Source organism: Pteronotus mesoamericanus, unplaced genomic scaffold, assembly GCF_021234165.1.
Source record: "Pteronotus mesoamericanus isolate MK-2021 breed Mesoamerican mustached bat unplaced genomic scaffold, CSHL_Meso_final scaffold_174, whole genome shotgun sequence".
Classification (NCBI taxonomy): domain Eukaryota; kingdom Metazoa; phylum Chordata; class Mammalia; order Chiroptera; family Mormoopidae; genus Pteronotus; species Pteronotus mesoamericanus.
The window spans coordinates 453,456-479,369 of record NW_026555309.1 but is presented as its reverse complement, the minus strand read 5'-3'; the positions used below and the strand labels follow the sequence as shown (position 1 = coordinate 479,369).

Below are 25,914 nucleotides of genomic sequence, written 5' to 3'. Positions count from 1 at the left end.
GAAAGAAACTGCGCCAGGCACTGAGAGCTGCCAGTGTCTCCAGATGCAGAGCCTGGATAGTAACTCTTTATCAGCTATATCATTGGTGAATAAGTTCTCCATTCAGTGGGCTGTCTTTTCATTACGTTGAAAAATAACATTAAAAAAAAACATTTGTGGAGTCAGAAAGTAATGTCTCCCACTGATTTATATCCAGGATCTAACTAGTTTCTGTCATTAACTAAAATAGTTATTGAGAATAAACACCTTTTTAAAAATTTAAGTTGTTCAAAACCTTGTTTTAAATTTATGTCTAACTAAAGCAGAAAAAAATAGCAAAAGTGTTTCCTTACAAGATAACTTTTATTAATACTGTTGTAAAAAGCTTATTAATAATGAAGAGAGAAGAGAGAAAATTAAGCATTTTTAAAGAAATTTTTTATGAAACTAATTTTAATGGATTTTTCTATTTCAAGAAATAGTTTAATATATATAAACACTAAAAACTGTAATGATAATTCCTTTTTATTTCAGTCAAAAAATGGATTTTTTATGAGTTTTATAATAATTTATTATAAAGGTCACAAAAAAGCTTTGATTTTTTAGTATTTTTCAGGATGTGGAAAGATCTACAGTACTCCCTCCTTATCTGAGGGGGGATATATTCCAAAACCGCCAGCAGATGCCTAAAACCAAGGATAGTACCAAACATTCTACATACTATGTTTTACTTATACATACCTATGATAAAATTTAATTTATTGGTTTGGCACAGAAATAGGTTAACAATAATAACTAATATTAAAGTAGAACAATTACAACACTGAAATAGAAATTACATGAATGTGGCCTTATCAAGTAAAATAAGGGTTCACTGAACACAAACACTGCAAGTCCTGGACAACCTGATAACGCAGCGGGCTGCTAAGTGGCAAAAGGGCAGGGAGCGCACAGTGTGGAGATGCTGGACAAAAGGATGGTTTGTGTCCAGAGCAGAAAGGCATCAGTCAGTGGAGATTTCATTGTGCTACTCAGAATGGCATATAATTTAAAACTTATGAATTTCTTACTTCTAGAATTTTCCATTTAATATTTTCTTACAGCAGTTGACTGTGGGTGACTGGAAGCACAGAAAGCAAAACTACAGGTAAAGGGAATTACTGCAAAAACACCAGTGGAAAAGAGTAAAAGAATGAACGCTGAAGCCCTCACCCTTCATTTCAGGAACAATGAACTTTTATAATTTATAACTAGTTGGTTCTGAAATAGAGATAAATGTTCCACATCTATTCATTTTTATTGCAACATTTATTATCATATTTTTCTCAAAATTTTTTTCAATTCTTTTGTCTGGTAGACAATTACAGGGTATTTTAGGGCTTTTTGGGGGAAAGAGCTAGTCAATGACTTCAGATACCACCAAACTGTATCTTTGGCATGATAGCTCAATTGTTTTCTTACCACTGAGCATTGCTTAGCCCTAAGGCACTTCAACTGATAACAAGGACTTTTCAATTCAGATATCCTAGTTACTACAATTTGAAAAACAATTTCCCATTTACTTATTTCAGATGTATTATTCACTTTTTATTCTGAGTCAAATATTAAGATATTAAGCTTTTTTGGTTGTCAAATTTTTATAGTCTTAAATAATAGTGTTGGATTTTATAAGTCATATATATTTGTTAATGACTTTTTAGATAAGTGAAGTGATAAATTGGCAATGATCAGATAAATGTGAGCTAGATAAGTAGCCAGTTCTGATTTTACAAACTTTTTGCTTGTTTGATCATTGATTTATTTTCTGGGATGATTAGGAAACAAGATAGGGCTCATAACTAATTTTTTATGTCTCTTACCCACCAAATTTTCACTTTAATTTAGGATTCTATAAACCTGCTTTGACATCACTGAATCTGTGCACAGGAAAAGATTTTAATAAAATCTGCACTTAGAGTATTAATAACTACATATCTACACCTGGCTGAGTCCACATACATAGGAGTTAACATTTTATTCATGACACTTTCCACAAGACAGAATATTCTGTCTGAATAACTTTAGTTGTTTATTTGTTTAATCTGTCATTCTAAGAAATAAGTTTAATGGTATAAAGAAAGAAACTCTAAACCAGGAATCTGAATGTCTGGGTAGGTAGAGATGGAGAATGCTGGTTAATTTTTCCTATCATTCATTCATTCATTCATTCAACAGATATCTATGAAAAATTTAATATATGCTAAGATCTACACTAGGTATTGGGGATACAACATGAATAAAACAAGAAAAGTTTCCATTCTTAATTTAGGATAAAACATTTCTTGCTCCAATATTTTTAGTTCATTACAAATAACAGCAATCCTTACTTAATAGGCAGGTAGAAAAGTGAAAATGAAATGGTGTGTATGAAAATGCTTTGGGAAACATAAAGCTCTATGCAAATGCAAAGCATGATCATGCCTCTAGAGATAGTAGGCTCTGCCTAAGTTCCCTTTGCAATGCTTAAATAACTGATAGCAGCTCTCTCTGCCCTCCCAGATTTCCTCAATTCTAAAGTGCTAAATAAATAGCACAAACTTTTAATCATAACAATTCTTTTCATCACCTATACTGATTATCATGAAATGCTTAACACATTTTAGGATGGCTCCTGGGCTGTGAAATGCCTGTGTTACTCTATAGATTCCATCATCTATGTCTCTCAAAATGAGCTTGGGGAGTAGAGGGAGGGTAATTTTCTGGGTCAGGTCAGGTCTTTATTGTGGACTATGAATTAAAACCGCATAAATTGAGCTGATGGGCAAAACAAAAACAGAAGCATGGATACATGGAACAGACTGACAGTTGTCAGAGAGGACAGGGCGGGACTGGATGAAAAAGGGTGAAGGGATTAGACTCAGAACATACATACACACAACCTATGGACAAAGACAGCAGTGTGGGAATGTCCAAAAGGGAAAAAAGCCTGGGGCGCTGGGTGGAGGTGGGTAAAGGGGGGCAGGGATGGAGACATCTGTAATAGTGTCAACAATAAAAATAAAATTTAAAAAAAGAGACAACCATACTTTAGTCTCAGTCCACTACAGGTCAGAGGGATGATGGAATAAATACTCTGAAATATCCAGCCAGTCCAGACAAAAAGTGTTTAATATTTACAAAATGAAAGTCCTGAGATAAATACAATTCTAAGTAACTCCAAAAGACCCAGCAATGGACGTCCACCTGACCAATGTTGTCTGGTCCAGTAACTGGTCAGTGAAAATGCAATGCACAGGCATACAAGAAAGTAAGTGTCCTTCAAGCGTGCAGGATGCTGTCAGCATCAGCAGTGTGTTCTAGAAAAGAAAATGTATTGGCCAGTAGGATGCAGTAATCACATATTAATTTATATAAATGAATTATTTACATTATTATATTAAATTGCATAAAACTATTTACTTATTGTATTAAAATCTTCTGGGGAATTTTATATTGTCTCTATGAGGAATTAATATCAATTAAATACCTTTTAACAAAATTAGAGGTAACAATGCAAGACTCAATTAAATGTCTATGCAGAGTTTATGGGATAATGTCTGTGTACTTAGGGCTATAATTTTAACAGGATGTTGAAGCCACAGATTCTTTTAAAGATAAAAAGTGGATTAAAGAAATAGCATTCAGAGGGAAAATCAAAATAAATTGCAAAAGATAGAAATTGTCCCAGATTACTACCTAGAAGTTACTGGAGTAATGGCAAAATTAGGAAAAAAACCCAACTTTGTGTGTTAATAGTGACATATACATACAATTGATACAATAAAAAATCCTGTACCCAAAAAGAAGTGTTAGTCAATTAGAATGAACACCTGAATACATTTCAAAGGACAACTTAAAAAATATAAAAATCACTTTATAGAAAATAGAAATTTTCTCTAACTTGAACAAAAAAGTTGAAACAGGAGACACAAGATATGGCATTTTTTCTATTATAAAAGTAAAACATACTTAGACAATTTGGGAAATATATAAAATGAAAGATAAAAATCATCTATATGTCCAACAGTGGAGGGAGATATGCTCTGTTGTAGTATAACTTTTAAGCATACATTCAAGTATGTATGCTGTGCCTTTCATTTAATATTAACCAGAGAGCAAACATCTTTTCCTATTTCTACTAATGCTATCCAGAACCATAAGAAAGAAGAGTTGCCTTTTCTTTACACTTGGCCTTTACCTAGTCCTCACTAGTTCTCTGATGAGTGGAGAGCATGGTCTGAAAGCATATCACATCCCTGGATGAAAAGTGCTGAGTTGATGTCAAGGTTGTGCATGTCCTTATACCTTCGTATAAGCAGCACAAACTTGGACATGCATAAAGGCCTGCTATTTAATATGAGCTAAAAACCTTACTTCTTTAAACTTATTTAGAAATGTTCTTGCTTAATTAAATTGAGCTGTAAATTTTAGAAAATTATGAGCTCATTTTCTTACATCATGTACTAACAATTCAAAATTTTACATAATATGCTATAAATTAAACAGTTTGAATTTCTGAAACAATTTTATTTTTTTAAAAATCCCAAAAATTCCAATGCAAAAGTAATTATGTTTGGAAAAGAAGGAAATGCATTAATTTTTATTTGTTCCTGAGTAGAAGATGAAACTGCATAAATTTTCTTTTCTCATTTTCAAATTTTGTATATGATTTATCTAAGTAAAATGTATTTTTTGTAGCTGTTTGCTTTGGAGATAGCTATGGTTGAAAATTACCCATTTATTACAATTTAGAAACAATGACATTTGTTTCCAGTATAATAAAAGTATACTCTAGCAAAACATTACATTGGAAAATGAAAATTTTTCTCAAAAAATAAAGTTTGAATTGTATAAAATATCTGGTGTTTCAAGAACATGTTGCAAAAATGTAACACTGCATAGTTAGGTGGCACTAAAATGAAATTTTTACTCAATCTTTACCTAGGCACTCTTTGCAAAAATAATGTCATTACTCCAGACCCAAAGGAAAAAGAGAGGTGACCCAGAGGTAGTTAATATTACAAATGAGTCTTTAAAAAAATAACCCCTCATGAAAATTTTGCACAGTTATAGGTAACTATTCCTGAAAAGATGTTAAACTTGCTATGGATGGGGAGAAAGAGACCCGAGCCAGGAGGCCTCCCTTCCTCTCCTTGGTTCTAATCTCACTGCAAGAGACAAACAGGTATAGTGGAAATGAGATAGCAAGTTTATTTACAAAATACACTCAAGCACAAAGCTGCAAGCGGGCATCCCGCTAGTCTAAATGCCGCATGTATAGAGAAAATAAAGTAGTAAGTTTGCTAGCAAGTTTGTTCTATACACTTGAGCAGAGTCTGCAAGTGGGTACTTAGCTAATCTAAGTAGGCCGACTAAAGGGATTCACGGGTTGTATGCCTCAGCTGGCTTTCAGGTACTCTTCCTTTTCTACTTGGGAATAAAGTACAGCTACACAGGCTTCTCTTTCTCAGTTAGTAAAGGTTCTTTGTCTTAGTGAAGTTTGTTACAGAGGCCCCCTTACCCAGCATAGGGCCCCCTCTTTCTACTGTGCAATTCGCGTTTGTGATGTTCAGAACACCAGGCAATCTTAAGATTGTTACAGAAGCCCCTTTTCTCAGAACAGTCTCAAGGACTCTCCCCTCCTCCTGTGCTATTTTGCTTGCAATGCTTGGACACCTGGCCATCTTATCAGACCAAGCTCAGGACTGCTGAGTTCATTGGTGGGACATGTCTTCCTTTTGTTTCTAGCCTCTTATATTAAGTTCTTTGTTAGATTGTAATGGCGAAGGCCCTGCCTTTATTTCCCCTCTGACTGCTCATTCTTAGCTGCTACCTAACAAACCTGTTTTTGATTTTAAAAAGTAGAATATGAACTAAGAAATAAAGCCTTTCTCTCAATCTCTCCTTTTAGAGGTTTCCACCTTTTTGTCCCTGTGACCTCTGAGAAATGCTCAGAGGACCCTGAAACTCCTAGTCAGCCACCTCGGCTTTCCTCGTTCACTTGCCATTTCAGTGAATATGGTCTTTACGAGGTGATAATCATGGAGAAATATTTTCTTAATCCTCCCTGAAAATGGATCTAAAACCTAATTTCTTTAAAGTGTAGCTTGTTCTAAAATTAAGTGGGTGAAGGAGAGAGAAGACGTGGGGAGGGACCAGTGAGAGCAGAGCAGCCAGGGTAGGAAGAGTTTATTTTTAGTTGTAGGAAGAAGAAAATACAATAATTTAAAAAGCAGTGAATTTATGTAATGGTATACTTTTTTGCTTAACACCATTAAACGTATCTCAGGAATTAAGGACATGTAAGTGTGGTCTGTCTGGGGTGTTTTTAAATAGTGATAAGTGTTCAATGTGGAGAATTTAGGAAATACAAACACATATAAAAAAGAAAATCAAAACCATTCATAATCCCCTCCAAGCAGACATAAACACTGTGAACAGTTTGGTCTGTCTAAAGGTGTGTATATTTACAAGACACAGGCAGGGTTGTGTGTGGTGGTGGGGTGTTTGTGTGAGAGAGAAACAGACAGACTGTGAACTCTGTGTGTGCATGTGCTTACCCGTTTTTTTCTTTATGTATGTGTAAATGTTTTTTATTGTTCATAATTGGGATGTTATTATATTGCACTTATTCCATGAAATATTAGTATTTTCTTATATTAATAAGAATAATGATTCCATTTCATGGAGGTACCAAGATGTAGTAAACATTCCTCATTGGACATTTAAGTTTCCCATATTTTCTCTATTTTAAGTAACATTGTGAGCTTGCTGGGGGCAATGGGTACATGATGCAGTATACAGATGATATGTTATTGAGTTGCACACTTGAAGCAGGTATGATTTTGCAAGCTGATGTCACCCCAATACTTTCAATAAAAAATAAATAAAAATAAAATGAGCACCCTCAAGAGAAAATAAATAAATAAATAACATTGTGATGGACACTGTTGCATAAAATATTTTCCATATAATTATTATTTTCTTTAGTTATTAGAAGTGGAATTACTATGATAAATGGTAAGAATTCTCAACTTATTTTTAATCTTGAAGATTATTTTATTATGTTTATTTTATTTCCTCTGTTTCAAAAAGAGCATAAATTTATTGCAAGACGTTTAGGAATACTTTAAACTTCTAAAATTTAAGTTTACACACAAAAGAACTTAAATAATCAAAATTTTAAAAATCTAATGATAAGTAAGTAGTGACATCATTTTAACTTAATCTTTCAGTCTTTTTTTTCCGAAACCAGAGGAAATAAATATGTCTATCTTTTATTTCTTTTTTCTTTTTACAAATATCCTGTCATACCCTGTATTATGATTTATAACTTTTTAAAACATGATAATATACATAATTTATTATATTAAATATATTTGCCTAAATGATCACAAGAAATATTGTACCAAATTCAGATTCGATGAAGAGTTTGTTTTACACATAATAGCATTCTTTCTAAAATCTGTCATTCCAGTAGGTAAAAGATATTTTCTCTGAAACTTGAGTTTGCAATTATTTGTTTACCAAAAGTTGAGTATTTTTAATACATTTATTGGCTACTTCTTCATCTTATATTTTTAAATTACTTTTCAAATACACTTTATTTTCTATGGGATTTTATGTTAAGTATATATGCATATACATATACTATTATATTAATTCTTACATTTTTTGCAAATTTCTTCCAATTTGTCCTTGGTCTTTTAAGTGCGTTCTGATGTCTTTTGTCATTCAATACTTTTTATTTTAATATAAAACAACTATCAATCTTTTTCCTGTGACTGTGTCTTGTTTAAGAAACTTTATTTTTGATTTTGCTTCTATCTTTCTCATGATCTTTGTTGCTGCCTCCAAACAGCTCCAACTGCTGCAATTTTATCTGAAGTTATTGTTAGAATTCAAGGTTCAGGATGACTTTGATTCTATTATGTTTGTTACGTTTCCTGAGGGATTAGTCAGTGAGAGGGAAAAAATAACACTGTGTGATAAGTCATTGCTAATATTTCTCAATCTAATTTAAATATAGGATTTAAAGTCTGTATTTGAAATATGCTAACAGATCTGACAGCAATACCCAACGATTGTGTAAGTACTGGCTTCTCCATATTTGAAAGTTATTGTGGTGTAGAGGATATTGATATGAGATGCACCATGAAGATTAAAACTCAGACCTCAGTGCATAATAGAAGAAGAAATGGAGATCTTGAAAAATTAAATTACTGCTCAGTATTACGTGACTAGTCTGTGGCAACATTGGCACAAAATTCAAATCAGTGCCCCCAATCCAGAATTGCTTTAAACACACCAGGCAATGCAAAGCTTGCTCTCTGATAAAATTTAGCTAATGAAACATATTCTTTAATATTCAGAAGGTTGTTTCATCATTATCATGCAAATACTAGATTGAAAAATGGTGGCCTTCTTATCCCCAGTGATTTCTGTAAGTAATCAAATTCAGAATATAATAAAAGATAAATGAACAGTCTAGTTGATTGAAATATATTTCCCAAAAAGAAGAAGTCCTTGGAGATTTTTGCATTTATCCTGGTAAATCAATGTTAATTCTTTGATTCCAGGACTTAGTACCAGTCAGAAGATGAAATTAAAAATTCCTTCTTCTTTGTAAGAATTGTCTGTTACAAATGCAAAAGTAGGATTTTCCCAAAACTTAGGTCAAAAGAGTAGTACTAGAAATGAAATTAGGTCCTGTGAAATATTGCAAGAAACATTGCTAATCTGAGGTCCCACAGCTAAAAGAATTAAGAGAAAGAAATTGTAGGGACAAACTCTAGCTTTAATGTGACTTGTAAAATTTAAATTTCATATAATTCTACCCTTGTACATATCAAAAGCAGCTTAAACTTACAAGATTGTTTTAAGTTTTCTGAGTGGTAGAAACATAAGAAAAAAGTATTTAATTTTCATTCCCCACGTATAATTTTATATCTTGCAATTTGTACTTCTTGAATTTTTTAATTATTAATATGAATGAAAGCTTCCATTTTTTTTAATCTGTAGAAAAATGAATTTTCCACACTGATGTTCATTAAGTCTCCAGCCCAACGTTCAGTTCTCTTTCTCCTACATACACAACTATACATGTCAAATCTGATCCTATTTTTACTAGTGCTTCCTGACCCTGGATTAAAAGACAAGGAGTTTGGGAATTTTCCATTAAAATGTTATTTTCTTTCTTATGTTTTCCAGAAATAAAAATCTCTGTCAAAGTAGTCACTTTTTTCCTAAATGAAGGAAAGGGGAGTCCCAAAATGTTACCTCCTTCACATTCTTAACCTCAAAGAAGCAACAAAAACAATAAACAATTTTTTTAAAATAACTTTGAAAAAACAAAAATAACCAAGTATTTTTCTATTAATGATTAAATATATATCAGTTCAGGCCTACAAATCACCACATCCAAAGTTCAGAATGAATTAACTTAAAAATGAAATCAACTCCCAACCCAGCAGCTTAGATTTCAGAATTTTCTTCTTTTGAAGCAGAATTTGTACAACCTATACTTGGATAATGAAGAAAGTACATCATTCAACCAAAGTATATACAAGAGTTGAAAGAGAATGTTTACATTTTCTTCAAGAAGTTTCCTCTAATCATGCAAAATTAATTTTAGAAATTAAGCCATTATATGGATTAGTAAAATTAGAAGTAAATATTTTACTCAATTACCTACTCATGTCAATGGAAGTAGTTGAATCATCTGTATACTCATGCCAGTTCACCACCTTTTTAGGATAGGTTGATATCAAAAGTCAGTCAGAGCTAGAAAAGTGACAACTGTGGTTTTTCATTATTTTCCACAAACACATCACTGGAAAATAAAGTGAGACCCTATAGGAACCAAATGCTGAGAAACAGAAAGAGGAGCTGCTCCTGATTTGATTATAATACCCGATACGAAGTAAGAGAGAAAAGGTACAGGTATTTCAGTTATAAAATAAATTAGGATTTAATGTACAGCATGGTGACTATAGTTAATAATACTACATTATGTATTTGAAAGTTGATGAGAAGTAGATTTTAAAAATTCTCATCACAAGAAAACAATGTTGTTACTATGTCTGGTAACAAATGTTAATGAGACTTATTTTGATGATCATTTTGCAATATATATGAATATCAAATAATTAAGCTGTACACCTGAAAGTAATAATGTTATGTATCAGTTATATCTCAATTATTAAAAATAAAAAATAATAAAAATAAATAAACATTTTTGTATTTTTTAAAAAAGGTGCAGATAGACCTCATGACCCATGGATGAGAAAAGCAAATATATCTTAGAAAGATTTCGACAAAAATTTAGAAGACTCCAGGTATAAGAAAATATTTCTGTAATAAAGAGATTAATAATTTAGGTTTTGGGGGATTTTTTTGGTCGAGCAAAATTTGTCTTTACTTCTGGTGCCTGTGGTTTGCATTATAACTCCTCACCACCAAACCCAAACTGCAACTTAAATCAAACTAGGAAGTTAAATATGCTCAAGTTTTAGGACTAAACATCTTCATTTTGGAAGTGTTGTCAACGATGACCATTTTTTTCAGACGTTTCTAAAGCTACCTTTAAAATAGACAGCATTATAAAAACGTAAGGGATTTATTAAGCTTTACACTCATTTAAAGCTAAGGATAAATTATAGCATTAAATATGCACTAACATGTACAGAATGCAAGCAATTAGCACATCCAGCTGCACGTTGAATTTTTATCTCCTAATTGCTTAGGGAAAGTAGTGCGAATTTCATTGTAGTGTTAATTCAAGGCTTTAGCAGTAAGAATTGCAGACCTGATGAATGTCTTTTCAGTAAGATAAGTGCTACTCTTTATTCAAAGATAAAGTGTTTGTCTTGAAGGAATTTTTCTTTAATATCCTGCACGGTGGGTCGGAAAGTCTTATGAACACAGGCTTTCTTGTGAGATGACAGTCGTCAGAAGCAATCTGAAATGAATCACTAAGGAATTGTTTTCTTGCTAAACATAATTCATTTTTTTCACTGCTACTCCCACCCCGTCCACCCCCATCCCGTCTCTTGAAGAGGGTTGCTTTGGGAACAAGAAAGGAAAGAGTTAGCACACAACTATGTAACTGAGTTTCCAAATTAATGAGCTATTTCCAGGGATTAGACCACTCACCTTTGAGTTATATCACTCACTGGATGTAATAAGCATGCCCATAGCTGTTAATTTAGAAAATTAAATGGCACATTTATATTCCCCACTGGGAAAAGGAGGAAACAAATGTATTACTATTTTGCAGAAATAAAATACAGAGCCAATGTAATGACAGCAGGCACAATTAAAGTTAGTAAAATTCTCTTTCCATAAATTTGACAATAAAAGACAAATCACCTAACTATAGAATAGCATATCACACAGACATCGTAAAAAGCAACTTGGTTTTTCTTTCCGGGTCTTCTCTATAACTTTAGGCAAGTCATTTATCCTCTTTGGACCTATAAAGTGTAAAATGTAAACAACCATAGCATGTACTGCTGACCTCAAATAACCAAATTAAATATGTCTGGACCCCTTTTTTTATACAAAAAAATTTTTATTAAGTAGTTTCATATTTAGAAGAACATTCAAAATTACAAATGTGATTGAATCTTTAGGATACATAACTCTTAAAATACACAAGTTATATACAGTCTTTAAAAGCTCAGTCTCCAAAATATTCAATAAAGATGTCAGGGTGACACTTATAGAATTAACCTAATATTTTTTCTTCTCTTTGGCAGACAGTTTTGGATCCTTATCAATAGTTTTTAATAAATTCAATAACTCATTCTTGGTTGTCTTCTGTGTATGGTCAGAATAATCACTTTGATCAATTCTCTGGCAAAATATGTATCCTGTGTCTCTGTTTGGATCTCTTCCATTCTGAATGACCATGAGCTTAACACTGACATTTTATATAGAGTTCCAGGAATCTTAAAAACATCTTTCTGATGATCCATTAAAAAGAGTACCAGGAGATCAATTTTGCCTTTAGATAAATTTTTATTGTCAACAATAGCTTTTGAGAATATCCTTTTCACAACCATTCGGTTGTCACTTTCTTTCTGTAATTTAAATTCAGAATGATGTGCTGCAACAGCCATGAAGTACAGTAGCCTTCTAAATTCTTCTCTATTTTGGGAATCCAGAAGCTTTATAAAGAGCTGAGTGGCTTCTAATGCTATTTCAGTCTTCCCATTCACTAAGAGTTCTGCAATTCCATTGTGAATATCACATAAGTGATTTAACAGAGGTTCCCTATTAGTGTAGTATTGGCCAATGGCAATAAACAGAAGTTCTTTCACTAAGTCTATTCTATCTGGTTGCTCAGGAAAGTTTCTGCTTATGTCCACCACCATCTGGTCTGGAAGGTATTCCAAGCAGTCAGTTGCTGCAGAGAGCCACTCATCTTCCTGAGAGTCTCCATACGCCTTGAGAATCCCTCGATCCAGACAGTTGCTGTTGTTGACCAAATCAGGCTCCCTCTTAGGTTGAGGAACTTTAGGTGCAACCTCTTGCTGTTTGAGTGTAGGTAGCTACAAAGCACTATCTAAATGTGACACAGTATTAGGAAACCCCATTAAAATATATGTATCAGTACAATGTGAATTTTGTTCGTAATGAATGTTTCCAAACCTCTTTGTCTTCATTGATAATTGGTAGAGTGACCATCTCAACATGGATTTCCCCTGGATCAGATCCTTCTCAAAAGACTTGGAGACAGTTAGTTACGAGGTGACTTCAGGAAGCACAGTGAAGGAAGGAAGTAAAGTGTAAAAGAAAGGGAAATTTTGGTAAAGTGTACATGAACATGCTGCTTACCTCTGTCAGCAACTGGGACTCAGTCTACTGAAAACCAAATAGAAACCTTAAGGGAAGTCCTTCAGAATTGATCCCTAGAGGATGAGGAGGGCTCCCAATGGGTGTGACTCTCCCCCTTGACCACTCTCACCACCGCTCAGGTTGATGGGTTGAGATAGTATTGGAGGAAGCCCTTGGTCAGAGAAAAAACACACTCTAAACTTGAAGTGGAAAGCTGTAAACCTGCCAGAACTATTCACTGCAGCTTCAGGGAGACTCAGGGTGGCCAGGTGTGTCGGCAGAGTGTCAACAGCTGCACTGACGTTGCAGCACAGGGAAACATGGCAGTTTAAGAGAGTGCTCCCTGAGAAAATAATACCCAAAGTTTCTGCCTCATGTACCCCTTTCCCTCTCTGCTTTCATCTCCACATCATTGTAGATCTAAATTAGAGAGAATAAGAGGGACGACAAGAGAAGTGAAGAAAAAAGAGTAAGTTTTTCCTCCACACTTTCCTCCCTTTGTTTCAGGAAGAGGTAGAACAAGTTTATATTCAATCAAGTAATTTTAAAATAAGAAATTAAGATTAAGAAAACTGGAAGACATACATAAGATTAGGGTACATACAAAAGAAGGAAAAGGAGGGAGAGGGAAGAGATGGAGGAGAGGGAGTAAAGCGCTCCATGTATGGTTTTCCTCAGGTGAATAAAAATCACGGTTTCTCAGCTTCTAGGGGCTCTTGTGCATGTTTGTTAGCTATGATTCTGTTATGTGTCAACTCATGTCAGTTTTCAGGTAAAACCTGAAGGCCCTTTTGTCATTAGATAGACATAATTGTATAAAAGTATACCACATTTTTTAATTTACTATCCAATGTGTTTTAACATTGGGCAACATTCATTTAGGCCATAAATGATTCATCAGATAGATGGTGGAAAGTTAAGGTAAGTCATTTTATCCAAGTGAAAACTGTAGCATACAGCAGAAGATAGAGAATTATTCTCATACTCAGTAGCCTTGGGTCTTTTAGAACATTTGCTAAGAACAGTGAGATCAAGAACTTAAGATTTCCATTTGCTTCCAGAAAGAAATATTTGCTTATGGAACTTTATTTTCTTTTCAGCTTCCCTCCTTGCCACCTAGAATCCAGGTGAAATTTCTACAAAATGTTTGTTTCAAAACTATCAAAATTAAATAATGAATTGAATAAACATCTTTTCTCCCCTAAGTAGTAAGTAAGACCTTTATAGTTTCTTGGGGTTTGTGCTGTTATTTGTTGTAGTTTGGTTTTGCTTTCACCTGTATGTATGATTGCGTATTCCTTGAAGTACATATAAATTGTACTTAGTATATATTATTTTTTTCTTGGGGCCTCAAAGCCAGCATAAGAGACAAGGCTAGGTTTGTAGGACAGAGTTCCTATTTTCCTCTGGGTATCCTTACTTATAGACTACAATACAGATTAATACTACCAGAAAGTATTTGAGAGTCTCTTAATTTTAAAAATCTTAATAACTGAATATATAAAAACTAATATTGTATGTATTTTATTAGGTATTAATGTTTAGAAACCAGACATTTTGATAAATAATTTAAACTTATTTTCTGTAAATTCAAAATGAAAATAGAGAGTGCATGTATGTAAATGCACTTAAAATAAACTGTAAACCATCATAACAATGGCAATCATTATCAACTGTCCTACTCAGCTATATCTTCTGCATAGCATTTGGTACCTCACCTACAGAGGAACCTTTTTGTTTCAATAAAAATATTTTAAAATTCAAAATACTTGTAATTTTCATCAACAACAGTGACATCTGGCTACTCCCACAGCCACCTTGGAGAGTAGACAGTGCAGTAGACTGTGCTGTTTCAGTAGGCTCCAGAGCTGCCCCTTGGGAAAAGAGTAACTCCAACATCAAGTGTGAAATACAATGAAATCATTGTACCTGCTACCTCTTCTCAGTGTTTCTGGTTGCTCTACCAAACGTACTTGCTTCATGCTCAATTATTTCTTTCAGTTCTTCAAAATTCAAACTGAAGGCTAAATCATGATTTTTCTGCAGGTATTACTAATAGTCAACCATCATGGATACATCAGAAAAACAGAAATGGTGAAGCTTTTTTAAGTGAATATGGGAAGGAATTGGTAGCTATTCAATCTTAGGATTTTTTTTTAAATAATCATTTTGGACTCTAGTATTTAGTAGCATAATTAGTCCATTTGAGGTGTGGAGGCGTGTGCACGCACGCGTGCGCACTCGCGAGTGCTATGGGGAGAGGCTGTTTTGGATATTTAAGCTGAAAGTAAATATACAAAATTAAGTTAGAGTAAAAATAAACAAAGTTTTCGTATTGTGACATAATGGATCCATAGCTTTACATTTACGTTTTCAGGATGTAAAAATTTACCCAACAAATAAAAAGACAAAAATATACCTATTTTACTATAATAATACTTTACATTTGTCTAATGTTTTATACTTTACAAAATGCTTTAAACTATGCCTTTTTTCAATTGCTCACTATAGAAACTCATATTTTTCAAAGGCAGATGAGGGTTTTTTTTACAGTGGCAATGCATCACATGAACATTCAATTTATAAGGTGTCTTTTAGGTACAACTCTGCCGTCTTCTTCTGAATCAGCCCACTGACTGATGCACAAGCTAAGGTTATAGACACCAAATATTACAAGACAATGGAAGATAGACTGCTAGCAATAGGGCATTTTAGAAGTCTCTGCTCCTCTCCTATTTACCACTAATGAACTGATAATTATTTCAAGGGGATGATGGCTTGAATACCTAGACATTGTGTAACGGACTTTCTTTTAATTCACTTTTTTAGTTATGCTGAAAACTAAAAAGTTCCTCAAAAAAATAAATACAGCTATCATATGATCCAGTGACTCCACTTCTGAGTATTTATGCAAAAGAATTGAAATTAGGATCTTAAAGAGATATTGGCACTCTCATGCTAATTGCAGCTCTATTCACAATAATCAAGATGTGAAAACAATCTAAACACCCATTGATGAAGAGATAAAGAAAATGTTGTATATACGTACAGTGGAATATTAGTCAGTCTTAAGAAAAGGAAATTCTGCAATATGAAACAACACAGATGACCTTGAGGACTTTATGATAAGTGAAATAAGCCAGTCACTCAACCAATATTACATGATCCTACGTATATGGGATATCTAAAATAGTCACACTCACAGAAGCAACGTAGAATGATGGTTACCAGCAGCTGGGGAAAGGGAGAAATAGGGAATTGTTGATCAACTTGTATAAAATTTCAGTTATACAAGATGAATAAATTCTGGAGATCTACATTGCAACAATATGCCTATAGATTACAATAAAAGTCTTGTACACTTAAAAATCTGTTAAGAGGGTAAATCTCATGTTAAGTGTTTTTATCTCAATAAAAATAAACAAGAAAGCAATTGAGACATGGAGAAATTAAGAAACTTATGAAAGGTCATACAGATAGGTACTACATGGTGTGCATGAATTTGAATTAAGAATTCTGCAATTCTAAGGTCTAGGCATATCCCACTGCAGCATATGCTATAGACTGAATGTGTCCCCCAAAATTCATATGTTATAACTTAATCCCTAGTAGGATGGTATTTGGTGGTAGAGCCTTTGAGAAGTGATTGTCATGAGGGCTCCACCTTCATGGGATTAGTGTCCTCATAAAAGAAACCCCCCAGCTCCCCACTCCCTTTCACCCTGTGAGGATTCTGCAAGAAGACTGCCATCTATGAACCAGGGAAGAGGTGCTCACCAGATACCAAATCTGCCTTTGCCTTGAACCTTGGACTTCTCAGTCTTTCTTTGGCCTCCAGAACTGTTTCTGTTGTTTATAAATCACCCAGTCTATAATGTTGTTATAACAGCTCAAACTGAACAAGACTGCATAGCTCCACAATAATGCCTAAAACAGCTCATTAGTGGACTGTTTTAGACTAGAGTAGGGTGGATTGAAACTGGCACACTAAGTATGTGTGCATGAGCAGCCAACTCTGAGATACAGTATATAAGAACCTGTCCTCTTAGACATTTAAACAGAATATTCTCTATCTCTTTATATAATTAATTAGCACTTTCTCTGAGGAAGGACTTCAGCTTAGTCCCCCTTCAAACTATTGCTACTTCAGTATCTATGGGCTCTGAATCAGGACAAGTGGCCACAGGGCACTGCCCATCCAGTACTGAGTTCTTACTCCTGAAACTGGTTGCCCAAGAAGAAGAGGAAAAAAAGTCATATATCAGCTTAATTTTGAATTGAAGTGATTGCTTTCAAACTGCAAAACAAACAAACAAACGAACGAACAAACAAAAAACTGGCTTATCTTTAATTTGCAAGCTTAAGTCTCCACCCACCCATGTTCCACCCTCATAATAAGAATGGAGACCTTGAAAAAAAGAAGAGACCAGTTGGAGGAATAAAGAACGTGGCATTCTTGTACCTCTGAGTGCATATACTCAAAAGACAGCTTACTTTCAAAGGGAAGGAATGCAAAGAAAAAACCCTTCTTCTATAGTACTACTATTTGTCCTAGACATGGACAGAATCTCTCATACATAGAATCAGAGAAAAGTGCCAGCCTAAAGACGTGTCAGTAGCTGCAGAACTTAGCTGGTCCTGGACAGGCTGGCAGGAGTGCTCAGAAGCCTTGGCTGAAGCAGGACAGCCAGTGGGCAGGGGCAGCCGGCCGCCTGGCAGAGCTGGGGCAGCCTGAGCAGATACTATTCTGTAGACATCAGTGCAAAAGACTGGAAGGTGAACAAAGAGAGGCTTTTCACACACATTTTATTAACTTTGTGTATACAATTTTCTGCTAAATTCCTTTTCCATAAAGCTTTAATAAAAGTATGCAGAGTGCGTCTATGGGTAAAGGGGAGAAGAGAGGCAAGGTGCTGTTCTTTACCTAAATATGCAGCCATGAGCACAGAAATCCTTGATCCACAGAATGGCATTTAATAAATTGTCCAAACTACTCCTCTGTTATCAGTCAGGCTTCCTTTCAATGAACACTGGACGTATCTTGAGCCTTTCTTCACTAACTCTGTTTTCTGAGAGCCTTTAGCATCTCGTAGCAATAATAAAATGTGAGAGAGAAAAAAAATACAAGCAAACAATATCAAACTTGCTGAAACCACTGGCAAGTCTCAGAACTTCTTTGCTGCCATGTCGTCTTTTCTGTTCCAATCTCTAGAATCCTGTAAGGCCAGGCCAACATTGTTTTATTTTGCCAGCTCCAGACCCCAATGATATTTTATGATTCTACCTTGAACTTCTGTGCTCCACAAATCTGTTGGTTCAAATTCTGAGTATTTTGTTACATATTCCAAGAAATTTTCTTTCTCATACTTGTGTTTTCCACTTTCTTTTTTGGGCAAAATCAAACCTTTTTATTTTTTCTTAAGTCCAGTGTTCCAAATTCTTCTTCTGACAAGAAAGTAATGTTCAAGAGCTCTGGTGACAGTCCAACCCTTTGTTTTTATGCAATTACTCCATACACAGGATTCTACTTCTCAATGCTTTCTCAAAAGAAACAGCATAAATAGCACCCAACAGTTTTTGTGTGTGCTCTGAAATAAACAGCAAATTCTGGAAAAAATAATTTTGGAATCAAGCTACTCCACTATTTGCATTTAGCCTTGTTATTACTATGAAATTAATATTTTGTTATAATTTGCCTTTTTCTGTTAATGGTGCATGCAGGTAGTATAAATGAAAGGAGTTCCTCAGTGCGTATACCAAGTAAAAAGGCAGCATCATAAGAACAAAAGCAGCCTTATCACCGTGTTCTCAGTGGGCAGTCCGACAGACCTCCAAGAGATTTGCTGTGGAGGGATCTGCGGAGGTACCTGAGGGAACCGCAGGCCCGGCAGCGATCACAAACACCGTTTCACGAAGCAGACATTCCAGGACACTGTATGGAATGCTCTAGAGAATGAATCAAAAAGGGGGAGGCAAGTTATGTGGATTAGTCACATTTTAGATTATTTTTATGTTTTTATCATCAGTCCTTTTAAAAACAAAAATCACATAAACCGAAGATTTGGAACACATTTCTGCTAACCGGTGTCAGCAATGCTTTAATCATTTATTGCTCACTAAGTATAACAACCAGATGTTCAGATTTTAAGGACATTCCACCCACTTTTAAAACTCCCAGTGCAATCCTAATTACCTACTTTCAGCTACTTGTTTCTTTGCTTGTGGCTGAACACATTGTAAAACTGGCACCAAAGTACCACGTGAATAAAACATGTTCATCAAGCTTGTACCTAATAAGCAGCTATTCTGAAGAAGCAATGTGGAAATCCCAAAGCCAGTATCGGACATAAAAACTTCCTCTATGACATACAAAATGATGCTTTCTTAAAGGTGAGTTGTGATTTACTAGAAAGAAAACTGTCCTGATAGTTAGAACACTTATGTTCAAGCCCCAGTTTAACCACTTATTCAATATGAATCCCTGAATCATTCATTCATTTCTCTGCATAAGATAGATTGCATTTCCCCCATAGCCCTCATGGACTCAGGAGACAAGAATGAGTCAACACATGTAGCAGTGCGCAGTAAATGGGAAACAGCCACAGTAAAGGCAAATTGTATGTAGGAACTATAAAAATATTGTGTATTTTCAATACTAGATAGAAAAGTGTATTTAAATGATGCCTAAGATATAAAAGTAAAGAAAATGGAAGGATGATCTCAATAAACAGTGTACCAAATAAAATCTCAGGCCCAGGACAGAATGAAAACATGAAGTCCCTTGTTCAAAAAGCAAGGAAGAAGGGAAGAGAGGCTTTTCTTCTGGTGCCTCTTCATCTGCCGTGGTGGTTTTTATTTGCTATTTAAGGCCATGTTGATTGGGCAGGGGCAACTCACAAGGTGTGCCTAGACCTTCACAGGCGCAGGACCCACCCCGTGACTCAGAGCCCATGGTCTGACTCCATTCTCCGTGTGTCCACTCCACCTGCTGGGGAGGGCAGCCGTGCTCACTGGGCAGGGCCAGAGGAGCAGGTGTAGAGAGAACACATCCCAGGGCAGCAGAGAGGTTTCAAGTCCCCAGTGCTTCCCCAATGCTTCATCATTCCATCCATCCTCATTTACAAAACACAAATCCAAGGATAAAATAATGAAGAATTTCAAAATGGTAACTGCACAGCATTAAACTTCAAGCACCTCAAACACGGGGCCCCCTTCTGAGCACAGGGTCCTCAGTGACTGCACTGGTGGTATGCCCATGAATCCCTCCTTGTCATCTACTGTGCTTGGGGCCCTGAATTTTTTCAGACAACATGATATGTAGTAGATAAGAGAGCAGACTCTGAGGCTAGGTTACTGGTTTACTGTTGGAGGCCACTTTGTGTGGTATCGGGAATTGCAGCCCCACGTGAGGCAGGCCTTGAAAGTGGCCTCGAAGTCTCAACCAGACAAACATAGCACCAAGGGCTCCCATGCGAAGTCTGGCCTAAAGAGTGCATTGTATCTACTGAAGCTTGCTCTGCTTTGCACTGTCCTGATAAAGAAAAACCAAGTGTTTAGTCTCAAAGCAAGGAAAAAATTTCTGAGCCCCTGAACCTTCGCTTAATGACCTTCTGACTCAGTATGTCAAAAAGACCCTAACCCAAGGCTGATCTATGTATTCCTCTTACTGTTATCTATAGCTTTCCAATGTGGATTGATAAGCTTTGCACGTATGCTGTATACCACTGCACATATCATTCTCAATAAAAGCCATTTCAGAGAAGGGTTCAGGGCATTTCTCTCTAGAAGGAATTGCCACCCCACTCTCTTGACAGGCAGAAGTGTCTGGGACGACTCGTTACTTCTTCTGCAACAAATCGGCAGACTCTGCAGGATGGAGTCCCCCACAGTTTACATTCTGGCTTGGCTCTCGCCAGCTGTATGATGTTGGGCAAGTTATTTTTTTCTCTGAATATCAGTTTCTCCATTTTTAAAACAAGGCTGATAATAATAATCATTGATCTCATAGAATCAAATTAAAAGTTCCGATATACCAAGAGTTAGCAAAGATATGGAGCAAAGGGAACTCTAATTTCCTGTTGGTGGGAGCACAAATTGGCCCATTACTTTTGGAAATGCATGGCACCATCTTCAAGATTTAAACAAACATCACCTGTGACCTGGCAATGCCTGCTACCTAGGGATACAATCAACAAAAAGTTGTCCACAGGTACACCAAGAGATAGTATAGAAGTGTTCATGGCATCATAGTTTCACAAGAGCTAATGAAATGTGCATCATCAGTATAATGCATTTACAAATAGAAATACTATACAGGCCTTAAACTGAAATAGCTCTTTTTATGTGAAACAATGTGGTGAATCTCAAAAATATAATAATAAATGACAAAAACTGGACTCAAGGGAGTACATATATTATTCCAATTATAGAAAGTTCAGACAGGCAAAACTATAGTCTTCAAAATCCAGGATGGTGTTTGTTTTTAGGAAGAAAAAGAAACTGTATTAGGTGTCGGGGAACAAAAGAGGTACAAGATATCATCTCTTTCCTCAAGAATCTCACATCTAACAATATCATGTAAATAAAAATGTATTATGAGCTGAAACATATAAACCATTATAATGTTATTATTTTGAGTAATAATATCCAGATAAACTGATATATAAAGTTAAATAAACTGTTATCTAATGGTTTTGTACTTAAGTTTAGTCAGTGAAACAACGTCTCATTAGCTGAAATCCATTATGCAGTCCAAGCGTTGTGTTTCCATCGAGTCTATGGCAGATGGAATGGAATAAATCTTCATTTCATCTCATCTCTCCTCAGCCCATATGAATGCAGCCAAGTGTCTCCTGTCAGCAGGAGAGGATTACAGAGTAACTCAGATAATGTGACTTAGATGTGCTTACTTAATCATTGCCCTCACTCTTTGTCTGGGAAAGAATTCAAGCAGAGTGCAGCCATAACTTTCTCTCTAAAACTCGGAAAATCATGATTTGTCTTTAAAAAACAAATAGCAATAATAAAATCAGAAGCAGGAGCAACAGCAACAATAATAATACCCTTAAAATAAGCTTCTCCGCTTGTGTCCCCTTAGTAAAATATTTATATAAAATTATAATTGCTCTAATAGGAAATTATACTTACCTATGGAAATTTAGAATATTACAACTTTTGAAAGTACTGAGAAATTACCAATAAATGCAAAATGTTTTTACTTTATATTTTATTCTCCGTTAAAGTTATCTGATTATTTTTTACAGAACACTATCTCTATTTTTAATGGAGTGTTTGTTGCCTATCTTATTTCTACTATATTCATATAAAGGTATTCCACATTATAATCATACTAAGAGAGTTTTCAAGGATCATGCAACTTTAAGTCTAAACATGACCTTTGCAGCAACAAAGAAAATAAAAGAATAAAAAGAGCATGTTACTTAAATGTCTTGGAAGTTCAAATGCTTGAAAATTTTTTAAAAAGTATGAAATACAAAAGATACCAAACTAAAAAATAGGTTTTTATTTCTCTTGATGTTGATTACTATGTCTTGGAATACAAGCTGAATTCCAAACAGACTGGTTCTCTTTCTTGTTTCTGGGCAAATAAAATTCATCTTGAGGGACAGAGAAACAAGGAACACTACTAACTTTTCACATATTTTCCCCACCACCTCCAAATGCAGTTACTCAATTTTGTTAAGATTTTAAGTCAATGGTATATGAAGAAGAATTAATTATTTTCTGACCATGGTATAGCCCAGGAAAAATCACTGGAGGTTGCAAGTCCTTTATAGTGATGTTATGGATTACTGACATAGGGGTAGAATTCTGGGTTTAAGGGCATGTATGACACATGAGCTTCAGCAGACAGCTCCGAAAGTCCTCCAGGTTTTTGGATCAAATTACCCTGTCACCAGATTTATTTCAAGTATTTTTATTTTGATATTATTATAAAGAGTATACATTTTTTAATTTTTATTTTACAATTGTTTTTATATACAAAGACTATTTTTGTGTTTTGACCTTATAGTACATGCTAAATTTACTTATTAATTCTATAAATTACCTATAGATTTTAATGCATTTTCTATGCACATAATTATGCCTTCTGAGAAAAATAACACTTTTATTGCTTCCTTTCCAATCTTAATAATCTTTTTTTTTTTCTATTGTATTGCATTGGCTAAAACCTTAGTCCTGATCTTGAAGGAAATGTTTTTAATCTAAAATCATTAAATATGATATTTCTATGTGCATTTTTTGTAAATGCCTGAATACTCCTTTATCACATTATGACACTTCTTTCTTTCTAATAGCAGGTTGTGATATTTTGCATTATGAACAGGTGTTAGCTTTTATTTAATACTTTTTATTAATCAACTTAAATGGTTATTTTTGGTTTTTTCTCCTTTGTCCCAACAATATTAAAAAGATAAACCAACCTTTGATAATTGAAATAATTCCAACTTGCTCTTGATGAATTGTCTTCTGTATCTATACATTTGGTAATATATCTGTTTATAATTATTATATCTATGTTTGTAAGACAGATTGATCTATAATTTTACTTTTTTGTAATGTCCATAAGTTGGTGTTAAGATTGGCTATATAAAACAACTTCAAAGCATTTTTTTATGTTTTTGGTTCCTCAAAGTGTTGTGTAAAATGGTGTCATTTCATCTTAAATGTTGGAAATATTTTACTAGTAAAGCTAGCTAGGCCTGGGATTTTTTTGTTATTATTGTTGTTTTGTTTTTTTAAGCAGGAAGACTTTCACTTACTGATTAAATTCTTCTGTATATATAGTATTTTTAGATTTTAAATTTCTTCTTGCTGTTATTTTGACAAGTTTGTTTCAAGAATTTTTTTCATTTCTTCTACATTTCAAAATTTATTGCAACAAAGTTGTTCATATTTTTTCTCTGCTTCTTTTTAATTTCTGTAGGAACCGTAGTGATATCTGTTGTTTTTTTTTCCCTAACATTGATAATTTGTGCCTTTGTACTTTTTTTATTAGTCATACCGGGAATTTATCAATTTTGTTCATGTTTTTAAAAAACAGCTTTTAGTTTTTTGAATTTCCCTATTACACATAATTTTCTGTTCCAATGTTTTCTCTTTTCTTTATTGTTTCTTTCCCTCTACTTGTTTCAACACTAGTTTGTTGTTTTTCTAACTCTAAAATAGATGTTCATGTCATTGTTTTTCAGTCTTTTTTTCCTAACAAACAATTAAAGACTATAATTATAATTTTAACTATGGTTGTGTTTGAATCCTGTGGGATTTTTATATGCCATATTCATAGTAAAATTTAGTTCAAAATATGTTTTAATTTCTATTGAATTTCTTTTTGAAACCATGGGTTATTTATAAGAATATTGCTTAACATATAAGTATTTAAAGATTTCCTGGGAATCTTTTATTATTTCATCTCATATCTAATGTGGCCAGAGAACACAAATTCTAATTCTATGGAGTTTATTAAAACTTGCTTTATAGCCCTTTATTGGTGTTACATATTTACTTAGAAATATATCATATTCAAAAATCTGAGGCACAAAATTCTATACATGTCATTTGGATCAGGTTTTTTAATTCTATTGTGCAAATTATCCATATTCTTATCAATTTTATCTACATTTTTATTTGTAATGACAAAAGTATATTAAAGCCTCCCATTATGATTGATGATATCATTCATTTTTCATTTTAATTCTGTTGGATTCTTCTTTATATATATTTAGACTATGTTCTAAGAATCCTACAAATTTAGAAATGTTATACCTTTCAAATAGACTAGATTTTTTATCATTATGAAATGCCCTTGTTATCTCTAGTATTCTTCTATTAAGGTCTACCTTGCCTATTAATATAAGTACAACAGCTTTCTATTAAATCTGTGATTTGTCTATCCTTTCACTTTCAACTGTGCTATGTTCTTATATTTATGTTGTAAGTAGCACATATTGGGTTTTTGTGTTTTATCAAATCTGATATTTATCTTTAATCAAAATATTAATCCATTTAATTTTTAATTAATGTTATTCCTAACATATTTGAGATCCTTCTTACTATTTCATTTCCACTTTCCCCATCAATAATTTTTTCCCTTTTCTTTCTTGCTTGGAGTTAATTAAATAATTTCTTCCCATTTTTCTCCTTATCGGTGCATACATCTACATACACAAACACACTATTTATAACTAGTAGTTTTACCTCTTCTCAGACAAACATTACCCTTCAATTCTGTTCATTTCCCTTACCATTTTTTGCTATTGTTGATGTATATTTTAATTGTAAATATTTTTAAGCTTCACAATACATTATTATCAATGTCTTATATAGTCAATATTCACTTAGGTTTGTGATATTTATGTTTTTATTTATTTTCTATCTTCATAAAAATGTTTTACTATTTCTTGTAGTGAAGAATCTAGAATCACCATTTGATTTTTTTTATAATCCTCTGGCTAAATTCTCTCTTCTTACCACTTACCTTCTGAATATGTTTGTCAGCATTATTCTCAAGTCTAACTTCCAAAAGTTCAACATCTAGATCACTCATTGATCTGTTCCTAGTGGCTTTTTCCTCACTTTGTGGTCACGTAGATACCTACTGACACACGTCATTTTTGCTTGATTGCTAGACAAATTTAGTTGGCTTCTGCTGGGAAGTTGGGAGGAAGAGGACATGTCCTAATCTACTGATCGAGTTGACTCAAGATAGAATCCATGTTTTGATTTGGTCCATTTTTGTTGTCCTTTATTCTCAGAGTATATCTTCTCAAGGGTATTTAATGAAAGCCTAGAGTCATTATTAGAAACCCTCTTCTTTTCATGACCTGTGTGGCTCCGTTGGTTGAGTGTCATTCTGCAAAGTAAAAGGTCACTGATTTGATTCCTGGTCAAGGCACGTGCCTGAGTTGTGGGTTTGGTCCTGGTTAGGGCTTGTAAGAGGGGCAGATGGTTGATGTTTCTCTCTCACATCAATGTTTCTCTGCCTCTTTCTCCCTCCTTTCCCCTCTCTCTCTAAATAAATAAATAAAATATTTTTTTAGAAAAAAAGAAAGAAGC

General features: G+C 34.1%; 1 pseudogene; it reads right to left on the bottom strand.

Annotated features, from left to right (window-relative positions):
* Window positions 1–11,677: 11,677 nt before the first annotated feature.
* On the bottom strand, window positions 11,678–25,405 carry LOC129084113 (DEP domain-containing protein 7-like; annotated as a pseudogene).
* Window positions 25,406–25,914: the final 509 nt, after the last annotated feature.